The sequence below is a fragment of the Canis lupus genome, chromosome 36 (genome assembly GCF_003254725.2).
Source record: "Canis lupus dingo isolate Sandy chromosome 36, ASM325472v2, whole genome shotgun sequence".
Taxonomy (NCBI): Eukaryota; Metazoa; Chordata; class Mammalia; order Carnivora; family Canidae; genus Canis; species Canis lupus.
Genome location: NC_064278.1, coordinates 29,625,436 through 29,647,568, shown reverse-complemented (window position 1 = coordinate 29,647,568; position 22,133 = coordinate 29,625,436). Strand labels below are relative to the sequence as shown.

General features: G+C 37.3%; 1 protein-coding gene across 3 annotated transcripts in view; it reads left to right on the top strand.

Annotated features, from left to right (window-relative positions):
* The window catches only part of CALCRL (calcitonin receptor like receptor), a 99,980-nt gene that overhangs the window by 4,480 nt on the left and 73,367 nt on the right, over nucleotides 1-22,133 (top strand). For 2 of the 3 annotated variants that reach the window (XM_025460437.3, XM_035697391.2), the window contains exon 2: nucleotides 15,103-15,170. The exons of the other annotated variant lie outside the window; for it this stretch is intronic. The gene's annotated coding sequence lies outside the window, so the exon portion shown is untranslated. The remainder of the gene's footprint in view (nucleotides 1-15,102; nucleotides 15,171-22,133) is intronic. 3 annotated transcript variants of the gene reach the window in all.

The window sequence follows — 22,133 nt, the reverse complement described above, 5'->3', positions numbered from 1 at the left end:
AGGACAAAAATCTCAACTCAACCCTACATAAATATAAATAAGTAAATATATATATATATATATATACATAACCAACCTACCACTATGGTATAAAGGCTATAGCTCTGCTTCATTGAGGTTGTTGGGTAGAGCCCAATTTTCAGAGAAATCTTCTTCCCCTTACCTTGGAATGTATTTTTTAAACTAAAAAATGTTAATATGGCATAAACTTTTGTATGAATCTGTCATTATTTTTTGAGTGTAGGTTAACCTGAGCTCAACTATGTTTCTTGTAAAAGCACAGTGACTCCTGAGCATGTCGTTTGGCACAGTAAATAACAGCGCTCTAGTAAACGGTGCCTCTCTCCTCACAGCTGAGTCTCAGGGGGTTCATCAGCATATTCATGAGCACACAGGCTTGGTTTTATCAATCAAAACTAAGATAAATCTGCCTTATATCCAAGTATCAGTTTCATAAATTCTACAATGAGTATTAATTGAATCCATATTCATTGATTAGCATAATACCAGTTGTTTAGGTGTTTGGGGCATAAATCTCAATTTTGTCTTCTTTCCAAGGATAATTTGAAGGGGAACTTTGGTAAGTGCTAGAGAAGAATGAAGCATGTTATAACTGAAAATAAGGAGGATCAAAACTATGTGAAAAGAATGTCAAACAAAATGTGTATGTGTGCACGTGCACGTTTTCCTAACTATGTAGTTGTCTTCAAATGTGAGGCAAGAGAGCAGACTTAACCTCTACTTAAATAATGGATTCTATAATGTGCCCAAATCACACAGCGATTCAAGTGGAGGTGGCAGGAAATGAATCCTGGCAATCCAGACTCCAGAGCTCTTGCTCTTAACCCCTCTGCTTCCCTTTCCAATTAGTGGCTGGAATCTGGTCCCCCCTGGTGTGAATGGATATTGTCCCCGGAAGCTTAGGTGGAAGGGCAAGCAGACCTCAGATACATTGAGGGTTTGGTTCTAGATCATCTCAACAAAGTGATATAATAAACAAAGCTGGTTGAATGAATTTGTTGGTTTCCCAGTACTTACAACAGTTATGTAAACAGTATAGTACAAGAGCATTATGTTTAAAAACAACATATATACCTTAATGAAAAAACACTTTATTGCTAAATGTATATGCTAACCATCACCTGGAGCTGAGTGACCTGTACTCTCTTTGCTGGCGGAGGGCGTTGCCTTGGTGATGATGGCTGCTGACAGATCGGGGTGGTGGGGCCGAAGATTGGGGTAGCCGTAGCTATTTCTTAAAATAAGTCAATAATGACGTCCGCTGCATCCACTGACGCCTTTCATGCATGATTTCTCTGTAGCACGAGATGTTGTTCGATAGCGTTGTATCACAGATCTTCTTTCCAAATTGGAGGCAGTCCCCTCAAACCCTGCAGCTGCTTTGTCAGCTAAGTTTATGGAGTTTTCTAAATCGTTTGTTGTCATTTCAGCAGTCTTCGCAGCATCTTTATTAAGAATAGATTCCATTTCAAACCATTATCTCTGCTCCCCCACAAAAAGCAACTGCTCATCTGTTAAAGTTTTATCTTGAGGTTACAGCAATTCAGTCGCATCCTTAATTTCTACTTCTAATTCTAGTTTTCTTGCTCTTTTTTTTTTTCCTACCACATCTGAAGTGACTTCCTCCACTGAAATCTTGAACTCCTCAAGGTCAGCCTTGAAGGTTAGAATCAGCTTCTCCCAAACTCCTGTGAATGTTGATATTTTGAATCATGTGTGTTTTTAATGGCATCTAGAATGGTGAACCCTTTCCAGAAAATGTTCAGTTTACTTTGCCAAGACCCATCAGAGGAATCACTATGTATGGCAGTTTTAACCTTATAAAATGTATTTCTTAAAAATAAGACTTGAAAGTTGAAATGACTCCTTCATCTATGGGCTGCAGGACAGATGCCGTCTTAGCAGGCATGAGAACGACATTGATCTCCTTGTATGTTTCTATCAGAGCTCTTGGGTGACCAGGTGCATCTTCCATAAGCAGTAATATTTTGAAAGGAATCATTTTTTTTTTTTTCCGAGCAGTTCTTGACAGTGGGCTTAGAATATTCATTAAACCATGTTGTAAACAGATGGTGCCATCGTCCAAACGTTATCGTTCTATTTTACAGAGCACAGGCAGGGGAGGTTTAGCATAAATCTTAAGGTCTCTAGGACTTTTAGAGTGGTACATGGGCATTGGCTTCAACTCAAAGTCAGCAGCTGCATTAGCCTCTAAGAGGAGAGCCAGCCTGTCCTTGGAAGCTTTGAAGCCAGGCATTGACTTTTCCTCTCTAGCTATGCAAGTCCCCCTTTTTTTTTTTTCAGCTATGCAAGTTCTAAATGACATCTTCTTCCTACAGGAGGCTATTTTATCTACACTGAAAGTCTGTTGTCTCCTGTAGTCACCTTCATTAACGATCTTAGGTGGATCTGGATAACTTGCTGCAGCTGCTACATCAGCCCTTGCTGCTTGACCTTGCGCTTTCATGCCACAGAGATGGCTTCGGTCCTTAAACCTCAGGAACCAACCTCCGCTAGCTTCAAACTTCTTATTCAACTTCCTCACCTCTCTCAGCCTTCATAGAATTGAAGAGGGTCAGGGCCTTGCTCTGGATTAGGCTTTGGCTCAAGTGAATTTTGAGGCTGGTTTGATCTTCTATCCAGACCACTGCAGTGGGAGATATGTGACTCTTCTTTTCACTTCAACACTTAGGGGCCATTCTAGGGTTATTAATTAGCCTAATTTCAATATGGTTGTATCTCAGGGAGTAGTGAGACCCAAGGAAAGGGAGAGACATGGGGGAAGCAGTCAGAGTACACACGACACTTACTGGCAAGGTCAGTGGTGCCCCAAACAATCACTATAGTAATATGAAAGAACACTGATCCCAGGTCCCCATAACAATGTAATAATAATAAAAAAGTTGGAAACACTGAGAGAATTGCCAAAATGTGATACAGAGACATGAAGTTAGTAAATGCCAGAGAAATGGTACCGATAAGCTTGTTAAACACAGGATTACCACAAAACTTCAATTTATAAAAAATGCAATAGCTGAGAAGCACAATAAAATGAGATATACCTGTACATAGTAAGTAGAATCTGCCATTGGTAATTTCCCATCTTTCTTTGTGTATGCATTTCCTTCCACTAAGTTCTTTCATCTACGCCTGCTTAACCCTCACCTTTCTCCACAGTAGTTACCCAGTGCCCAGTAGTTACTCTCCAGCCTCCAGTAGTCAAGATTAGCTTGGAAAACAAAAATTTTGCAGAATTCTTTCTTCTTCAGAAAACCTCAGTGTTGCTCTTACAGCGACAATTGATTGGATGGGACTCAGACACATTATCCAGATAATCTCCTCTACTTAAAGTCAACTGATCTTAGATGTCAATCACATCTACAAAAATCCTCCATGGCAACATCCAGACTAGTGTTTGATCAAACCAGGCACCATAGCCTGGCCAAGTTAATGTATTCAATTAACTGTTACAACAAGTGAGGGACATTTACCCATATTTGCTCTGTTTCCCCCCAAATTACTTAGGTTTTTAGATTTTGGAAGTTCTTTAAAAATTTCTCCTCAAATGATAATTGGAATTGCAGTGTGTTCATTAGTTAAATCGAAAATGATTAACATCTTAATAATGTAAAGTCATCTAACTATGAGCATTGAGCATGGTATATATTCTCCAGTGACTGAGGCCCCCTTTTTTTTTTTTTGGGATGGGGGTGGAGTCTGATTATAGGTAGAAGAAATATTTAAAATATTTAAAACAATGATATTATAATTAAGGGGGCTTACAGGGTATAAGGTTCCTATATTCCAAAAAAAAAAAAAAAGTAGCATGTTTCATGTTTTTTCTCTACATGACTCATAAAACCTTCCAGAATCGCCCCTCCTCTTATTAAATTAAAGTCTGTTCTTATTGCAGCCTATCTTATTTGGGGAATTTTCTGTTCACACCAGAATTTAATTCTGTCAGAGAACAGTTTGTTTTTTAAGTTATATGACTTATTGTTCTTGAGAGGTGCAAGGGTTCAACAGGATGATCCTCAGTTCAGCAAGCTCTCACAATGTGCCAGGCCCGATGCTTGCTGCTGCAGGTTAGCAAAACAGGACCCCGCTCTGGACCGCCTCAGCTCCACCTCAGTGCTCAGCACAATTAAAATATGCACCCTTCATCTCTCCTGCTGGCTGCCACTCTACTTTTCATCTTGTCACAAGGTCAGGACTGAATGCCTGAAGTAGGGTGTTTTCTAAAATGACAAGATTTGATAAATGAGATATTTTTCATACATATTGATTACATTTTGGGAACCTTGGATTATAGACGAAACTTTTGTAAAACAAAACAAAACAAAACCTCAACCCTGAAAGAAAGAACGACAGTCTAATGGACTCTACTTAGCCCACCATAGTATGTGCTTCGGTGAAGACGTTCTGAAATACCTTATTTTCAACTGCTTCTAATATGACTTTGACAATTCATACTTTAACAGAAAGATTTCCTTGCATCTAAATCAACTGCAAACATCATGGCTGGGTGAGAAATTGTTCACTTTTAAGACAGAAAGAATGTGATTAAAGAAAGATAGTCTTAAGAATAAAGCTTTGAGAGTGCACCTGGATGGCTCAGGGGTCGAGCGTCTGCCTTCGGCTCAGGGTGTGACCCCGGGGTCCTGGGATCTAGTCCCGCATTGGGCTCCCCGCAGGGAGCCTGCATCTCCCTCTGCCTGTGTCTCTGCCTCTCTCTCTGTGTCTCTCATGAATAAATAAATAAAATCTTTTTTTAAAAAAGAAAGCTTTGAAGAATGTTTGGTTTCATTAATTTGAACAGGAAAGTCTTCAAATGAGATATGAGCAAGTATTAAGGTCAAAAACAAACTGACAGGGGTGAAGCCCCAAAAATTATTTTCCTAAATATTGTTTAATATTTTAATTAATTGGAACGCTTCACATGAGTTAACCTCCTTAATTAGGCACTTTCCAAAAGGATTTCCTGTGCTGTGTTCCATGTTATCAGTTCAAAATTATTAGAAAACACTGAACTGAATCTTTTTGATCTTAAAATTAATACATGTCCATATTTAAAGAACTAGATTCCAGCTTATTTCCTTCAAAATAAATACACCAAAATTAACAGAGAGTTTATGTTTGGGTCATTGTATAACTCACACATCCTTTGAAAATCCACTAATTGTGTGATTTTTTTCAGGTTAACCCTGAAAGCTGATTATTCACTAAATTCTAACTTCATAAAAGACTACATATTCAAAGTTGCAGGCTCTCAACTCTATCGACTCTGGTACTATCTGTACCATAAAGGACTACATGTTCAAAACTGTTCGTGTTACATATAGTTTCTGAAGCCAGAGTCCTGAGTAAGGTAAATAAATCTAATTAATGAGTTTCTAACTTAGAAATAGGAGACTCTGGCTCAATATGTCTTCGAAGGACTTCATTGAGTATAAATATGATATAGATTCTGAAATAGTGTATGCTTAAAGCAAAAAGTTACATTTCTACATTTAGACAACATTCTAATTCTAACTACTCAAAGTCTTATAGACTTCAAGGACTGGTCTCCATTCTGGTCTATGTTTTTATTCCCAGATATAACTGCAGAACTTTATAATCATGGAAGGATGCAGCCTGTAAATATAACGTAGGAGCTTTTCTATCTTTTCTATCAATCCTAACTCAGATAACTCTTTAGAATTAAACTAAATTTGTAATAAACAACAAACATCGTGCATCCTATTTATTGATATAAGATTATAATAGAGATTAATGACAGGAAACCTATTTGAATGAATCAACGGAGTAACTTTCTGAGTTTACCATGTCTCTTCTACTCTTCATCACATACCCACCATTACAGCACCTGAATATGAAAGAAAATGCTAATCTTTCTTATGTGTGGGCCCATAGTTCCTGAATTTCTGATATCAATTGGTATAAAATTTTTAAAAAGATAAGCACCTTATCTGAAGTAAGATTAAAAATTATCCATGGGTTTCCTGCAGGGAGCACAGAATGCTCTTGCCTCAGTAATCCATAGGCCAGCTCCCCCACCCCCCTATAGTCTTTGCTCAGGTACAAACTGTTCCTTGGGACCTAACCTAGACACTATTCAAAGTCAGCTACACCTGCACCACCATGACCCTTTGGCTCATCTTCATCTATTTTGGTTTGTCCTAGCTTTTTCCCTGTAACACCAATCACATTTCAACAAACCATCAACTATAATTTACAAATTTTCTGTCCGTATCTTTAACATGGAAGCTCTACAAGTACAAGCACTTCTGCTGTTTTTTCTTTATTCACTAATATATCCCAAGCATCTAAATAAATGGCAGCACTAGTAGGTGCTTAAGTATTGCTTAATAAGTGATTAAGTGAGTAAATATGTTTCTTTGTCTCCACAGAAAACTAAACAGCGACTCTCTGTGATTTTTGTATGCAGTGTACAAGAGATGCTAGAGCTGAAGCTTTGGAGGTGTTAGAAACACAACCCATGGCGAGGGAGAAAATATTCAGAAACTAATTATCATTTTATTATTCTTAGGTCAACCTAATACTTATCACTCCACTGCTTTTGTAAAGGGAAATAAATTAGTAAAGATGCTTTCTGTAATGTAGTTAGTGTTCAGGTTTCACTGAATTCCAAGGAGTGACCTTTCAAACTAGGGTAAATGAGAAGGTTGCTGGGCATTTTAACACAAAATGTTGAAGCATTTCCCCAAATGGCCAAACAATGGCTGAACTTGGCAGGATTTCTTGTTGAAACTGGCAGACCTGCCAACTGTGGCCTCCCAACAAGAGTCTTGCTCCATTACTGATTGCCTTTCTGGACAATAACCCTAAAAAGTCTATAGAAGGAGAAAAAAACTCATAGCAGTGACATTGAAAAAAAGTGAATCAATCTTTTAAAAATATGTATATATGTAGAATCCAAATTTAATTCACAAAAAATTATACAACTGTTTGATAAGTGATGAGTTATGTGTGTGAAAATCTATGATTCATGAAGCTTCTAAGCGTTGATTTGTAAATATTGAAAGACAATTCTAAAAAGAATGCCAACTGTCAATGCCCTTTCATTCTTGTGTAGTTTTGGAAGTTTTCCAAGTGTAGAGCCAAAGAACTATTTTATAAATGGAAATCTATATTTGTCATCAAGTAGAGTCACGGTTTGTTTGAAAACTTCATGGTGGATTTTCACAAAATATATCTTCTGAATGGACTCCTCTCACAAGTTATAACAATATTTGTCTTAAATTTAGATTCTCTATGTGTTGAGATTCATATAGCTAACTTGATTTGCTTTTAAAATGGACTGCTAATCATTCATTCACCTAGAAATACTATAATCAGATTTTTTTTCTTCTGAGCCCAGATATGCATGTCATTTATGGAAACCGTAATCTTCCTTTGAGAAAAAGACTTCTCAAATTATGCTCATAATATTCAGAGAAAATACATATATAAAATATGTTAAAGTTATTTTACTGGTTATTTCAACATATCTGACTGACTTTTAAACCTCAAGCAACAAAACTTGTCTGGATTAAACAACCCTCCATCCCAAATGAAGTATTGCTCCAAACATTAAATTGTCAAATAGCTTCTTCTTGGCACCATCCTTTCCTGTTCTTTAACTTTTCTTGAACTTCCTGGCTTTATTGGATATGGTCATTATTGAATAATGTGCTTATAATCAGTTTCTGATTACAAAACATAAATGATACCAATGCCCTAACAAAAATGTATTTCGTTTTAAGGATTAGTCTACATTCAATTTATTTCTGGTGTGTTTACATATAGCATCACAACCCAATATTCTATAACATATTTTCTTTGTCCCAGGTAGCTTAAAATAGACAAAATTAATAATAATAAAATTAAGCTGAGACCAGGAGACGACTGACAACTTTTAATCTAGAGAGGCTTGGCAAAATGGTGGGGGAAAAGCACTTAAAAATAAACTTTACATCAATAAGAGCCAATAAAAGTTTCAACGCAAGTACTCCGTACTAAATTATTGTACAGGGGAGCCTTGTGGGTTCAGTCTGAAGAGCATGTGACTCTTGATCTCAGGGTTGGGAGTTCAAGCCCCATGTTGGGTGTAGAGATCACTTAAAAAATAAAATCTTTTAAAATAAAATAAGAACTTAAAGAATAAGGAACTCATTTAAAAAATAGACTGCAAAAAATGACTAATTTCTTACAGGGAGCAGACACACTTTATACTTTCTCAAGCTAGTAATCAGCTCTTCCCATGACAGATACTCCCAGCAGTCTGATTCAGAAAAAGGCAGTGCCAAACTATTTGTTCTCTCTCATCAAGATTCAGCAGAGACACCACATAATCTTGAGAACTTTTTCTAATAGTGCTACTTGTAGGATGAAAAAAAAGGCTGTTCTGAGGTTTGAATAATTGCCTGACATAAGAAATTGCTGACAATTTAAAAAGGTTTCACTAAATATCACAGTTGGCTCTCCACTGCTTAGTGGATTTAAAGGTATATCCTAATATTCATATATTATTTTAGCGATTTTTCAGCCTTTATATCCGCTAGATCACCTTGACTGTGTTAAGTATCTCTATTCTAGAAGATTCATAGTAACACCAGAGACAGCTAGCTCGCCTACAGGATAAAATATGATCTTAAATCAGTTTTGAAGTTCATGATGTTGCCCCAAACAAATGTGTGTGTGTGTGTGTTTTTAAGATTTTATTCATTTATTCATGAGAGACACAGAGAGAGAGAGGCAGAGACCCAGGCAGAGGGAGAAGCAGGCTCCACGCAGGGAACCTGATATGGGACTTGATCCTGGGTCTCCAGGATCACGCCCTGAGTGGAAGGCGGACACTCAACCACTGAGCCACCCAGGTGTCCCTCCCCAAACAAATGTTATTAACAATTCTCTAATTAGTCCTATTTTAACTAATTCCTCTTTCCAACTGTCCTCACCTCCGATGTCTCTAAAGGAACAAATGTGCTCTCCATCTTCACATGCCTCCCACCCTCGGAGTTAATCCAGAACACGGTATTTTGTTACAGGTCTGGTGATAGTTTCTTTGGTAAATGACAAGATGGAGGGTTTGAAGATTCCCCCAGAAGCTGATAAAACAAGACATGAAAGGAACAAGTTAGGGAGTGAGGGGCCAATCTGGAGAGCAGAGAAAAGAAAATGTTCAGAAAATTTTTTATCTACAGAACCAATCTCTATCTCTATCTCTATATCTCTATCTCTATGACTGTCAGAATGTAATTGACTTAGAAATTATCACTCACTGCGTGAACATGAAACCAGAGTGAGAGATGGGCTTTAAAAGTAAAAGAAATTAGATCAAGAAAAGGGGAGTGAACCAAAGAGAGAGAAAACGAAAGAGAAGATGAAAGAGGCAATAAAGGGAGATAAGTTGGTTCAATAAGATATATTTTATTGCCATAAAGGTTAGAAAGTAAAAATCCAGCCCTGAACTGCATAAATTAAGATGGGCGGAGACGCTGTGAATACATGGCCACGTCTACGTCGTTGTATGCAAATACCTTCCAGCTGCTTGGTCTAACAGCTCAGATAGCAAGACTTTACCTGCCCTTTGGTTTGGGAAATTAGGTTGAGGGTTAAGCCTAGAAGTTATTCCTTCTGATAAGAGGCGAGGAGTGTTTATGAAGCAGGTGTGAGAAGCAAACACCAGCCCCTGGATGATAATCATACTCTAAGGCTTGGGCCCAATTGGTCAAGATAATGTCTGCACAATTAAGGATTCATGGAGTCTGACCCACTGGCAAGTGTAGTCTGTGTAGGACACTTTCTCAAAAGGCAGCCCAGACATGGAGCTGGGTTAATCACAGCGCATCGACAGCAGCAGGACTGGTTGGTAAGATACAAACGACCGGGCTCATTTCGGACCTACCAATTCAGGCTGATGGCTCAGCGTGTAGAGGGGAGAAGGCTTGAATGAGCCCTGTGTGTCCTGAAATCAGCGTTCCCTCTCCTGAACTCTGGATATGCTGAGAATGAGACATAAAAACACAATCAGGTCCAAATTTACAACAACAAAATCAAAGCATGAACCAGACACATGTTTAAACCAAATGATTCTCTTTCTAAATAATAAGACAGCCAGCATTGATTGCATGAACTACATACAAATAACAAAACATATATGTTACTTTCTCTTCCAATTTTGGCTTTGAAAATTACTAATTTTGTGATGTGGGGGTGCATTTTCCCTGCCTGAGTCATCCTCACTTAAAAGTCTTGAGAACCTGGTAATAATCCAAAATACAACTTTATTGACCCTTTCTTCCTTGACTGGACTCAGGGGTAAATACACACACACACACACACACACACACACACACGCAAACTGATTTATGAACTTTTCACCCCTGGCATTCCAAAATTTCCTCCATATAACTAGGAAAGTAACCTAAAGTCAAAATAAGTCATACACTTAAGTCATATTTGCAAAACTTTAAGCTTTTAAATTGTACATGGACTATGTCTTAAGTGTGAAATATTCCAAGGGAGTCTAATCTGAACAATATTCTGACCGAAGGAGGTAAACTTTCAAATTGGGTTGGTAATGTGTGAGGCAGCCGCATTCCCGCCCCAGTGCCCCGGCCTCTTCCACAGACATTGCATTTTGATATCTTGCTCCATAATTCCACAACGAACACCTAATTCCAGGGTACGGAGTCACACTCTCCATACCGTGCCTACAAAACTATTTTATAATTGTAAGAATCGGGCACACACAGGATTATGCATACCACAAATATATTATTTAAACAAATCGATGCCTGTCTACCTGGAACCCGGCGTGTCCATCATGTTCCTCTCAGTTAAGTCCCACACATGGCCCCAGAAGTTAGACCATTACCCCAAACTTGCACTTGTCATTCCTCTGCCTGTACTTTAGGGTACTTTAGGGTACTTTAGGGCTTTGTCACATATGCACATGCTTTAAGCAACGTGTCTTTTAGTTCTGCTGTTGCTATTTTTGTGAAAGTCCCATCCCTCTGAACCAGAGCCTCCAGAGTTTGCTTCTCTCGTTTAGCATTTTGGGGACGCAGCCCTATTAATGCATGTGCGATTTCTTCCTTCCCACGGTTGCAGCGCCCCACACTATGAGGGTTCCAGTGTGCATTTCTCTTTGCTCCCGCTGAGACACATTTGGATTGCTTCCACCATTTTACTGTTACAAACGATGAAGCAACGAGTGAATTTCTCACGAATCTTCTGGTACACATATGCCTGAGTTTCTTCAGGGAATCTACGTAAGAGTGGGATTTCAGGACTTTAGCAATTCAAAGTGCTTGTACCAATTTATACTCTCATCAACAGGGTCTGAAGTTTCCACTGCACCATGTCCTTTCCAACACTTTCCATTATGGTTAAAACTTTTAAATTTCTGCCAGTCTCGTGGGAGTAACATAATATCTCATCGTGATTTTAATGTACGTTGCCCTGATTATGCATCACCGAAAATCTGTACGTGAAAAGAATTAAAAATTTTCTCTGAAACATTTGTTTTTAATGGGGTAGCAGTGACTTGAGGCTATAGAATTATGGCCAAGCCATTTTTGCTTATAATTATTTAAAAGAAGGACTAACTATCTCGTTTTTGTTAGGTGGTCCGGGGAAAGGAAAGAGTGTATTTTAGTATATTTAGAACTCCGAGTGTATGAATAGCATTTCTCACCGTGACAAGACCACGAACTGATAATCCCTAGAATCATATCCCTAACTTCCTATTTCCTTTATTCAAAAACCCCATCAAAGACACATCAAAATCTCTTTTAAAAATTGAGAAAGAAAATGACTAATTCCATTTGGATGCATGTGCACTTTTTCTGTAATAGGCTTTATTTTTTAAAGCAGTTATAGGTTCACAGCAAAATTGGATGGAAGGAACAAAGCTTACCCCTACTGCGCCGTCCCCATTCATGCACACACCCGCCCCCCCCGCCACTGTCAATGTCCATCACCAGAGTAGCATAGTTGTTACAACTGATGAACCTGAGCATAATCACCCCGAATCCACAGTTCGCAGTAGGGTTCAATCTTGGTGTTGAACATCTATGACTTTGAACAAATGTATAATAACATGTGTTGTATGCTTTTTATAAACTTTTGCATAGTTAAGATCATTTATGGAGCTTATAAATCTCTTGAAAGAGCTGGTGTCTCTCTACTGTGGTAAAAATTATTTCTTATTCATAAAAATATTACAGAATATTGGAGCTTGTACCTTTCACATAATCCCTCATTTCTGAAACCCCTTGATTGCCCTTGTGCACATCAGCTGAATTTAACCAATATATTTTTTCAATATTCTGATTTCCTCTTAATCAGTATGCTTAGGTTTACATTTTTTGTAGCTCAATTGTTGTGTTAAATCACATTACATGAAGAAGGTTTATCTGTTATTCTTGTTTGCTGTATTTCTTTTGTGTTTTCAGGAGGTTTAGTTGATTTTGATTTCATTGTCTAATCAGTTCAGCCAATGGCCCTACTTGAAGAAGATAGGTGTTCTTTTGAGTTTTATCTGGGCTTAAACCTAGAGGCTTTATCTCTTCTTTGCATCTTTTCTTCTTGGATGTTAATTAATTTCTGGTGCTACAGATACAGATATTTTTCAGAGGACAGTAGAAGTCAGACCATGCTGACATATGCATTATGATATTAAAATGTACAACACAGGGGCATCCCGGGGGGCTCAGCAGTTCAGCATCTGCCTTTGGCTCAGGGCGTGACCCTGGGATCTCAGGATCGAGTCCCCCATCGGGCTCCCTGCATGGAGCCTGCTTCTCCCTCTGCCTGTGTCTCTGCCTCTCTCTCTCTCTCTCTCTGGGTCTCTCATGAATAAATTAATAAATAAAATCTTTTAAAAATGTACAACACATTGGGGTGCCTGGGTGGCTCAGTTGGTTAAGTGCCCAAACTCTTGATTTTGGCTCAAGTCACGGTCTCAAGGTTGTGAACTCAAGCCCCACAAAAGGCTCCATGCTCTGCGGGGAGTCTGCTTGAGATCTTTCCCTTTCCCTCGGCCCCTCATCATGCTTTCTCTCGTTCTTTCCCTCTTTCTCTCTAAAATAAATAAATAAATGAATATAAATAAACAAATTAATTAATTAAAAAAACATGTACAACATGTTTACTAATCAAAATTATGTCATCAGTAAATTTTCTGATAGCCAGAAGAAACTACTGACATACTTGTTTTTCACTCATCCCAAATCACCAAAAGAATGGAAAGATTCTTTCATAGTGTTTTCAGCTGGAGTGAAATAAAATCTCCAGGGCCATGCAGAAGAAAACCAGTCATACTTCACAGTCCTTTCTATTTCATGTGCTATTTTTTTTTTTAAGCAAGTTGGGAAAATGCTCAAAATAAACTTCTTTTTTTTAAAGATTTTATTTATTTATTCATGAGAGACACACAGAGAGGCAGAGACACAGGCAGAGGGAGAAGCAGGCTCCATGCAGGGAGCCCGACGTGGGACTCGATCCTGGGACCCAGGGTCATGCCCTGAGTGGAAGGCAGATGCTCAACCACTGAGCCACCCAGGCATCCCTCAAAATAAACTTCAACTTTGAACCTTCTGAAGTCCATATATAGGCCAGTAAAGCCGAGACTGACAAGAGTTTTTACTTTTTTCAAAATAGCTTGAAGAAAATCCAGATTCTAAAACTGTGCAGTGTTTGTTGGTGTAAAAATAAACATCTACTTAATAAGACAAGATCATGATGCTAATTATAACATATACTACTACACAATCTATAATAATATATAATAAATTATTAAAAATATGTGAAGGTGTATAAATTTACAAAGTAATCCAAGAATCTTTTTTGAGTCACAAAGATTTGATTGCAGAGACTGCATTTTTTTTTTTAAGATTTATTTATTTATTTATTCAGAGAGAGCGAAAGAGAGGCAGAGACACAGAGATTGCTTTTGACATAGCTTTCTTCACATAGTTTTCACGTAAATACCCCTAATGGCTCCATAGACATCCTGGGCAATCATCCAAAGATTATTATTCGAAGTAGCAACAAATTGATGATTCATAAAAGTAAGTTCAACAAAAGCCTCCCGAATCACAATATGAACTAATGGAGATGAATAGTTTGCGAACAGAAATTTAACATTTTTGAAGTTCAGTAAGCCCAATTACCATGTAAATGTGCAGCAGGATAAACAAGTAGCTATATCTTGTCTTCAACATTAGTTTGGGTCTGAAAAGATGCATATAAACTCCATTTATAGGGACGCGTGAGTGGCTCAGTGGTTGAGCATCTGCCTTCAGTTCAGATAGTGATCCCAGGGTCCTGGGATTGAGTCCCACATTGGGGTCCCCACAGGGAGACCTGCTTCTCAGCCGGTGTCTCAGCCTCTCTCTCTCTCTCTCTCTCTCTGTGTCTCTCATGAATAAGTAAATAAAATCTTAAAAAATATAGATTTAAACTCCATTTATATACATTAAGTCTTTGTTTGGTGGTGGGTGGATCTTACTTTTTGGTAATGTCCTCTGTTTAAAGAAAGTTAAATGTTAAACTGCCATCATCCAGCCTCTGCTCCCTCATTGACAGGTTTATGTCACTCTTTGCCCATCACTCATTTCACTTGGATCACCCAGAACTCCTCCCTGTACCTTGAACCTGTGATATTCCATCCTCAGAACCACTGACCAATCCTTCCCTTCTGGAACATTTCTCCTGAACATTTCAGGGCATCCACTTCTTCCTATTGCTAAGATCTTAAACAACAGGGACCATCCTTCGTGTTTGTGCCCCTTAGAATCTTCATTATCAAAAACTAAAGTGCCAAGAACAAAGTTTTTGATTACTTCAGGTTAGCATGATGGCAACCTGGCAACCTCAAAGTGCCTGATACCTCTCCTCCCAACTTCCCATTAAAATTCAACATTTAAAATACAGGGGTTTATGGTTTTAACAACAACAACAACAAAAAAAAAAACCTCACTAGTATATAACTTTAAGTTAAATTCTAGGGAATCCCATTATTCACTAATAATATTGCCAAATTCACAGGAATGTTCTCTTGTCATCCAGGGTTCTACGATGATACACCAACCACTTGTGCTGCCACCTGTCAAAACTTTGGATGGCCCTACTTTCAGGTATTGCACACATTACAAAAGAACATTCAGGACCTAAAGAAAGGAACATGTTTAATTTCCAATGAAGTTGAAAACAATACGAACATGTAAACAATAATAAGAAAGATTTCACAGAATGATTTATAACTTAATGTCAAATAGCTCCTGAATAAAGGGAATTTTGAAAGGGAGTCTAACAAAATACTGGTAGAGATGGACTTATGGACAAATATACAAGGTCATTTCCTTGGGACCTTTGGATACGCATTGAGCCCCCGAGTTCTTGTTCCCTGGGCCAGAAAACTAGGAGCATTAAATTAATTTGAATGGGTCCTATCAGATTTAGTGATATTAGTGATTTGCTAATATTTGCCACAAACATCACACACAGACACACACACACACACACACACACAGGTACACACATGCACGTATATAATATCTGTGTATATATATCTAACCTTATTATAACTGTATATATGTACATAGAAAACAGAATTATGTCTGATGTTATTAAATAATAGGGCTAGATTGCTCGTTTGAACTAAATAATGTTCTTCTCTAGAGTTCTTTCTTTTCTGAATCACACTGGTGCTGTTCTATTCCTACAAGTGATTGTAAAACTTGATTAGGACATCACTTATAAATAAGCAAACAGGAAAACGGCAGCCGGGCGGGGGGGAGGTAAACTGTTTCAAAGATTTAAGTTGTTCTAGGGACTATTTTTAGAACTCCCTGGCCAAAAACAGTTTCCATTTTAATCCCGGGCATTAATTACAAGCTTCAGGGGCAGGGATGCTTCCAAAAAGATTACTGCTGTAGACAGATGTGTCTTCTTATTTATATTTAGCGTTGTACTTCCCTGTCAGATAACATATTAATTATGCAATTATTATTACACCCTAAGGCCCCCTTCCTGACAAAATTAGTTTTCCTGTCCTAACTTATTTTTAGATTGCAAAGTAGTTAACAAGTCAATCATGTATCATCCCGATAAACGATAATAGCATTCATGAAAAAAGGCTCCTAAATAATTTTACCTTAAATTCGAAGCTAAGTGGTATAATTCCTTCTTCTGATTTTCAAATTCCCAAGTCATTCGGCTGGACCCAAAAATAGGCCCTCTATAATTATTCTTTTTCCCACAGCACGTCTTTGGGAACTCATCATTGTTGTTCTATCCTTTTATGTGTCAGCTTCCTTAGCACATTACATTTTATATGAGTCACTGTTCCTTAGAGCAAGGTTTGAATGCTCAAAATGCCTACTTATATCTGACAGCCGGGTTTTTTTTCCTGAACTTTTTTATGTGAAGTGGAGCCAGATCAATTTTTATAAGCCCCAATTTTGCTTAACAAAGACATATAGGAAAGAGCATAAAATGGAAGGAAATTCACTTACTAGGCAAAAACCAGTTTTGACCTCCACTGCCTGTGTGTACCAGTGGAAACTATGAGGATGACATGATATTTTTTCTAAGGGTCTTTCCAACTTACAAATTTTAACATTTATTGGATACTGCGAAGGAGATAAATCGGATGTGGCTTGAACATGAAAGGTGCTAATTTAAACTGTTTTCATTAGATTGATCTCTGATATGAGTATTGGTGCGTTTCTGGGGAGAAGTTTCCTGCCTCTTTTGCACTTTTTAAAATCTTATGTGTAACAAGGACAGTTTAAGGCGACGTGTTTAAATTCCAGCAGGAAAGCTGCTGAAAACTGTCTCTGGGGAGGTTAAAAAATAGAACTGAGACCCAGGCCTGCCGTTTGCTATGATACTAGTTTGACTCGTGTGTGTGGTTCAACGTGAACCTAATGAAAGAAGCACAGGACTGGGACTTGGGCAGCTCCCGGCCTGAGCTCACCGACCACAGCTGGAGGAGAGGAGGCACGAAGTCTCCTAAACTCCTACTTTCCAAGTCTGTAGAATAAGCAGCCTTCACTGCGAGACTTGCTCAGGTCCACTCAGCTCTGAGATTCTAGAACCTCTGAAAGCAATTCTGCTCAATTAAGGACCGGGACTACATAAAGTACTATCTGAAGTTCTTCGCGACCAAGTGATTTGTGACAGTTCAAGGCTAACTTCGAATATTTTTGCGCTGCTTTATTTAGAAAATCATCTACTTAGGCTCTGAAACATAATCGATGGCTAAGAGGTGGGAAAGAGGGAAAAACTAAGGAGACTATCTCTGGCTGGATTGAATTTTGGCGATAGAAGGATCTGTTTCTAGTTATCACTAAAGGTTAATAATCTGACTAAAAGTTCTTCTATGTCTCAACATAGCAGCAATATTAATTTTTAAATTTCTAATAATGTGACAAGTCCACTTTCACATTTAACTCTTAATCCAAGTGAAACTGAATCTCAGATATAAGTGTTTCCACCAAATTGATGGACAGGTGTATTCACACTTTCCATTAAATATTTAGTCTTTTCTATTACTGATTTGAAATTTAACTAAATTGTTGTATTTATTAAGTTCTATTAACAAAATTATTTTTTGTTGTTGTTATTTGCTCAGTTAAATTTTAGAATTATTTATCACCTTGGGGCGCCTGGGTGGTTCAGTCAGTTCAGTGTCTATCTTCGGCTTACATCGTGATCCCAGGGTCCTGGGATCGAGTCCCGCATCAGGCTCCCTCTCCCTCTGCCTACTGCTCCCCATTCTGTGCTCTTGTGCTCTCTCTCTCTGTCAAATAAATAAATAAAATTTTTTTTCTAAAGAATTATTCATTACCTTAATAGCATGATATTTATAGATTATTTGGGAGATAATTAAGCATCTTCATATATTTTAGTTTTACATCTACTAACACACAATGACTATTTATTGAAAATTATTTTATGGCTATAAAATAATTATATATTTTCTTCTAAATGGCTTTATCTGCAGGAGGAGTATTTATTCTTGAATATTGGGTAAGACTTCCCCAACAGAGCAGGATGACATTTTTCTCAGAAAATATGAATAGTGCTGAGAATCAGTAGTGAGTCAGTTTGGTTAGAATAGTAAGAAGTAAATTGAGGTAAAGCTGGAACTTGATGTTTGTAAATTGTATTAAATTACTCCAGAAAAGTTGTATCTCTAGTCTTTTGAACCATGCTCAACAGATCAACTCCATGCATGATTGTCCTACCATCCCTTGTAAGTGTTACAGCAAACTGTCCCATTGCTCAGAGTTAAAAACAGATGAACTAGAAGACAATTTTTCTAGGAGATATGACCTATTATAAATATAGGTATAAAAACATATAAAATACATTCTTAAATGTAGTTTTTAAAGAATCAAAGGATTTAATTCCTAATAGTTAGAATGTCCCCCCAAATACCTGTTCTCATCTTGCTGTATAATGAGACATGTTTCCAATAAAAATGACTGAAATAAAAATTATGAATTCAACAAAATGAATTTAGCACAACTGATGAGGAACAGTTGTTATATATACTTGTTATTTATGTTAACTTACATATGTCACATGCAAATTTAAGAATGAATCTAAGTCAAACACCCACCTCAAAACTCAGTGTTGCCATGATCAAGTGCCTTGGTATCCCTTAAAAATATGCTTCTCTGAAAACTCCTTTCTAATTCACTTTTAACCTAACTCTCATCCCTGAAATAGCCCTTTCCTTCCTTGACCTTCATAAAAAGTTGTATACATATAAATTGCTTTAGAGCATAGTAGACTTCATTGCAGATTTTCATAATGAAAGACTCAGAAGAAACTGACACGCTAGCAATGCAAACTTCAAATCACTTCAAATTAAATGGTGAACATCGCCATTTTTAAATTTTCACCTATCCCCCCAGTATCTTATATATTTCCAGCCTCTCTCCACTGTTCTGGATCCACTCTGACTTTCTTTATTCTTTCTCTTTATCACCTATTTGCCTGATTCCTTTCCAGAAGAGACAATAATACATTTTCTGATACTGATTTATGGAGACAAAATTTCTTTTATTTGAGCACCTGCTAACATTTATGGCCATGTGCATGCTCCACTCCAAGTGTTACTATTTTATTTTATTTTATTTTATTTTATTTTATTTTATTTTATTTTATTTTATTTTATTTTATTATTTATTTATTTATTTATTTATTTATTTATTTATTTATTTAAAGATTTTATTTCTTTACCTAATCTCTACACCCCTGCTGGGGCTCAAACTCAAAACCCTTAGATCAAGAGTTGCATGCTGTATCAACTGAGCCAGCGAGGGGCCCGATGTCATCTTTAATGTATTTTATCCAGAAAACCCAGTTCCTTCCATAAGATGATTTCTGATGCCAATGTTATGATAATAATTTAAGTTGTTATGAGAATTTTAATACTCACTTCATATTTAATAGCTAAAAAATTGTCATTGAAATTTAATAGAAATCACACTATATGTAGTGTAGATAGTATGAATTTTCATAAATTTATTTACTTATCATCTGTTCCTTTTCACATTTGCTTTACATTAAATTATAATTTAACCCTTAATCATTTTTCTGACTGTAGTACTCAGCATAATGGTTCTCAAATGCAATGCATTTTTATTTAGGTAGAATTGAATTTCATCATCTAATATGTCTTACACTTTAGACCACTGATCTATAAACCAGGGTGTGGATACTCCTAAGGGTAGGCAGCAACAGCTTATTTTATAGGAATCAATTTTTATATCTTTAACCTTCATTTAAACCCCATTGTAACTCTTGCCATTAGAAAATCCCCAGGGTTCAAGCTGTAGGCCAGTTCTTCATTTTTACCTCTCCTTTCTTATAGTCTTCCTTTTTTTTTTTAAGATTTTATTTATTTATTCATAGAGAGAGAGAGAGAGAGAGGCAGAGACACAGGCAGAGGGAGAAGCAGGCTCCATGCAGGGAGCCCGACGTGGGACTCAATCCAGGGACCCCAGGATGATGCCCTGGGCTGAAGGCGGCGCTAAACCACTGAGCCACCCGGGCTGCCCTATAGTCTTCCTTTTACTTCTTTACGCACACACACATGCACACACATGCACACATATATGTGGGCATTCTTTCACACTTTGAGTATTACTACAAAACATTTCTGCAAAGTGCTAACAATACGTTAGGCCATAAATAAGAGGACAGGGACAATGTTGACATTGATGCCACCCAGGCCTCCTTCAAAATGAGTTCCCCCTTTTCTTCATTTCATTTAACTATGTATTAATAATATAATTTTACTTTTGCATTTAAAAATCATGTTTCAAAATTTATAATAAATTTACTATGATTTGATCTAGAGTATAAATCCTAAAGCCAAACTACCTGGTTGAAATCCTGAATCAACCACTTTTTAATCACTTTGTGAAGTTAGTAAACCTACTTGTTCCTCACTTTCCTCATAGGTAAACCTGAGAAAAACATTGTACTTATCATACATGCTTTTTAATAAGGTGATCATAAAGTCCAAAAACCAAATATTACTTTTTAATCTGTTATAAGTGAGAAATTATTAGTATTGTATTTTAGAGAAGGAGGAAGAAAGAAGGGGCAGGGGCAGAAGGAGAGAGAGAATCCTAAACCTAGGGAAGAGCCCATCCTGGGGCTTGATTTCTCAACCCTGAGATCATGACCTGAGCCCAAATCAAGAGTCGGTTGTTTAACCAACTGCGCCACTGAGAAAAATCATCTATGATGCATCATTTATGTTTTCAGACTTGGTGGCCACCCTGTACCTAAATTGATAGAAATAGAGATAGAGGTCTTTAGTACTATCAAGGCTTGGTATTTGGTAAACTTTTCAAAAGTGTTAGCTACTATAATATCAACATCATCATTATTATTATTTCTAATAAAATCATAATGGTAATACAATCAGGTAGGATTTTTAAAAAGCATTCATTGGAAGTCATTTGGATGGGAAAAAATTTTTAATAAAATTTCGCCAAGGTACATATTTTGTTGCATAGAAGATTTTGAGAAACGAAGACTTCATTGAAAATCTTCCTATAAAAAGATTAGAAGAGGCTTGCATAGTAGCCATGTAGGACTTCAAAGGAAAAGAAAGACAACAAACATTGCAGTCCTTAAAATGTCCTGCTCACTCAGTGATCGATTTTCTGCCTCTCTCCATCTTTCTGGCTTAATTACAGTAAGACTAATCGGATCTGGGGTAAGCGTGACTAGATACTACATATATCACATGGAAGTGTGCCGTTGGTGCTACTAGTAAGTAAAACAAATATATGGCTTTACAAGCAGTGGGTTGGAACATAGCAAAAAGGTTTCTCTTTTGTTATTAAGGATAATAAATCATAGGGAGGTTAAGAAAGTTCCTTTTGAAACCGGGGCTTATAATTCTATGTATAATAATTTATATCTGTAATTTCTGATTATTAACAAACAGCTTACTTTTTTTGATAATGAAGAACTTTACACATTCGCAAAAAAACATAAAGAGGTTGCCATTAGCTATGGGAAAACTCCCTAACCTTCTACCAAGATGCATGGACTCATAAAGTCAGCAATCAGCTGTACAGAGAGTATCTTATGGAGGGATTGTTAAGATATTTAACAAGCTTGTTCAGTGGGATAGATCCATCCTTATGACTAAGAATCAGACCCTTCAGGCCAAATTCCAGCCAGAATCTGTCAGACTCCAGATGAATTCTAATAGTTGATGGGATGTAGATTTCCCCTGTCTAGGAAAACCCCACATTAAAAAAAAAAAAAATTGCCTCCCCACCCCCCACCAAAAACATTATTTGTTTTGCTCCGATATCTTATTATTGTTTCATTTGTCTTCCATCCTATCTCCCAGACCCTCCTTAAGCTTCCTTTCAAACCAAATTACTTATCTTTCTTTGGTATATATTGATTTTGACAAAATCTTTCATCTTCCCAGAACATGCACACCCTAGCCTGAGTGTGACAAAGTAAAATCACCAATTACATCATGCCACTTCATTTATACCTATCAGGATTATAAACGAGCTGCTTATTAACTTCCAGCCCACTCTTCC